Source organism: Zootoca vivipara, chromosome 16 (genome assembly GCF_965207765.1).
Source record: "Zootoca vivipara chromosome 16, rZooViv2.hap1.1, whole genome shotgun sequence".
NCBI lineage: Eukaryota > Metazoa > Chordata > Lepidosauria > Squamata > Lacertidae > Zootoca > Zootoca vivipara.
Window position 1 is genome coordinate 33,531,026 of NC_142599.1, and position 2,975 is coordinate 33,534,000.

Below are 2,975 nucleotides of genomic sequence, written 5' to 3' on the forward strand. Positions count from 1 at the left end.
AAAGATGCAGAATACCAGCATATGCATAATGGCACATGTTCACGTCAACTGGGATTTGTGCAGGAGATTTTCCCAGTCGATGGGGCCCCGTGGGTCAGACCTGCCGGGCTTCCATTCTTAGTTCACGTTTGAAATCTGCCACCGCAGGTGGGCTGCCTCGTTGCGTCTGACCAGCAGGCAGCCTTTGCCCAGAGTCCTTCGCCCCCCCAAAAAAAGTGGGCTTACCATTCTCCCCCAGAAGCTGGGACCCTCCCCACTGCCCCTACGAGGCGGCACACGAAACGGATTGGCATGGGCTGGGTCACCCGTTGCCACGGTGCCGGCGCCGTCCCCCCACTGGGCCCGGCTCGCCGCGGCGTCTACACTAATTGCTGGCAGGCGGTCCGTAATTAAAACTTCCATCGTGACATTTCCTGACATCTCAATATCAAACACTGTACCAAGCGGCTGGGGGAGAAGAGGCGGAAGAGAACAAAAGGGAGCCAAATGAAGCAGAGAGATGTCAGAGACCTCTTTTTTTCTGCCCCGCACGGAGTTCTGGGCCTGATTTCAGAAGCTGGCAGCATTGGTGCCCGCCTTAAAGGAGGGGGCGTCCTCTCGCAAGACCCCCTGCAATCGCTGCTGGGACAGCACCACCGCCAACTGGTTATTCGCACCACCGCCAACTGGTTATTGCTCCATAAATTGCTGAACTACAACTCCCATAATCTCTGAAACACCAGCCGTGCTGGCTAGGGCTGATGTTAGTTGTAGAATCGCAGAATTGTAAAGTTGGAAGGGACCCCCAAAGGCCATCCAGTCCAACCCCCTGCAATGCAAGAGTTGTAGTTTGGCGCCTTCAGGTGTGGCTGGACTCCAGCAGCCACCACTCTTGGCCACTGGCTGGTGGGAGCCAGAGTCCAGCAATGTTTTAGGGTCCCCGATCCAGCAGAGAACCATCTGCAATCGCCACTGCCACTGATACCGAGCTAAATTATTATTATTATTTTTTATTATTATTTATTTATACCCCATCCATCTGGCTGGGTTTCCCCAGCCACTCTGGGCGGCTTCCAACCGAATATTAAAAACAGGACAGCATCAAACATTAAAATTGAGGTTGAATCCTGACAAGACAGGAGGCGGGCAGGTGTGGAGGACTCCCTGGTCCTGAATGGGGTAACTGTGCCCCTGAAGGACCAGGTGCGCAGCCTGGGAGTCATTTTGGACTCACAGCTGTCCATGGAGGCGCAGGTCAATTCTGTGTCCAGGGCAGCTGTCTATCAGCTCCATCTGGTACGCAGGCTGAGACTCTACCTGCCTGCAGACTGTCTCGCCAGAGTGGTGCATACTCTAGTTATCTCCCGCTTGGACTACTGCAATGCGCTCTACGTGGGGCTACCTTTGAAGGTGACTCGGAAACTACAATTAATCCAGAAGCCAAGTTACAGGGAACCAGGCAGAGGGCCTTCTCGGTAGTGGCACCCGCCCTGTGGAACGCCCTCCCATCACATGTCAAAAAGAAAAACAACTACCAGACTTTTAGAGGACATCTGAAGGCAGCCCTGTTTAGGGAAGCTTTTAATTAGTGTATTTTAATATTTCTGTTGGAAGCCGCCCAGAGTGGCTGGGGAAACCCAGCCAGATGGGTGGGGTATAAATAATAATAATAATTATTATTCCCTAAACAGGGCCGCCTTCAGTTGTCTTCTAAAAGTAAGATAGTTACTTATTGCCTTGACATCTGATGTGAGGGTGTTCCACAGGGCGGGTGCCCCTACCGAGAAGGCCCTCTGTCTGGTTCCCTGTAACCTCACTTCTCGCAATGAGGGAACCGCCAGAAGGGTCTAGCTTGGTAATGCCTACACCGAACGGCAGCGGCCTCCAGGGTTTCAGACAGTAGGGACCAGGGCCGGCTCAAAACGTTTTGCTGCCTGCGGCGAAGAACAAAATGGTGCCCTCCCCCAAGGCACATACAGAAGCTAGTTTCACCGGGGGTTGAATCTTACTTGAGGCAGCTGCCTCAATCTGCCTCATCGTAGGACCAGCCCTGGATTGGGGACGACAGCAATCCCAGCCTTACCTGAAGACGCTGGGGATTGAACCTGGGACCTTCTGCACGCAAAGCAGATGTCCTGCGACTGAGCTACAGCCCTTCCTCCTCAGGTTACAGAGGGTCCAGTCCCCTTCAGATGACCTTTGTTTGCTACTTCCATTTTTTAAAGGTTACTGGTCAGGAGCGGGGAAGAGATCTGGCTACTACTGGAAGGAGAAAATGGTGGATTTCATGACGAAAGAGCCCTAAGCTTCCCACTGCCACCATTCTGCGCAACTGAGTGGGAAAGAGCCCCCGAGAGGAAGAAACATTCCCATGAATTCGCCCTCCCCAGACTAAAATTGTAGGGACCCAAGTTCAGATCTCTTGCCTAACACCCCCCCCCTGACTTTCTAGAATCAGCCCCTGTACAACAGGGGTGGGGAATATTTATCAGCCCTGGGGGCCACATTCCCTTCCAGGAATCTTTTGGGGGGCCGCATGGTGGGCGGGCCAGCGGCCAAAGTGGGTGGGGCAACAAATACTAATTGTGCCTTCGTACAGCAAGCTGCTTTACAAAAACCCTCTCTTATCCTGCAACCGAGGGGCGTGATCAGAATCCAAGGGACATTCAGTTCAGGAAAAAGCACCCAAAAGAGGGTGCGATGCCAGAGCACTGAGGGGCATGGGCCGGGGAGAGTTCTGAGGGCCAGAGGGAGACCCCCCCCCAAAGGGCCTCATCCAGCTCACGGGCCTGAGATTCCCTGTCTCTCCCATACAAAATCTCAGCTGCTGCTCCTGCACCCCCCAACCCAGCAGCCAAAGACTTCCACATCTGCCAAAGGCACCCACCAGCCACACAGCTTTCCCAGCCCCCCCCCATCTTGATATCCTAGGTTCCCCCCATGCCCCTTCCGACTCTTCGGTGGGGGTGGAGGAATAGGGACAGAAAGAAAGGGGG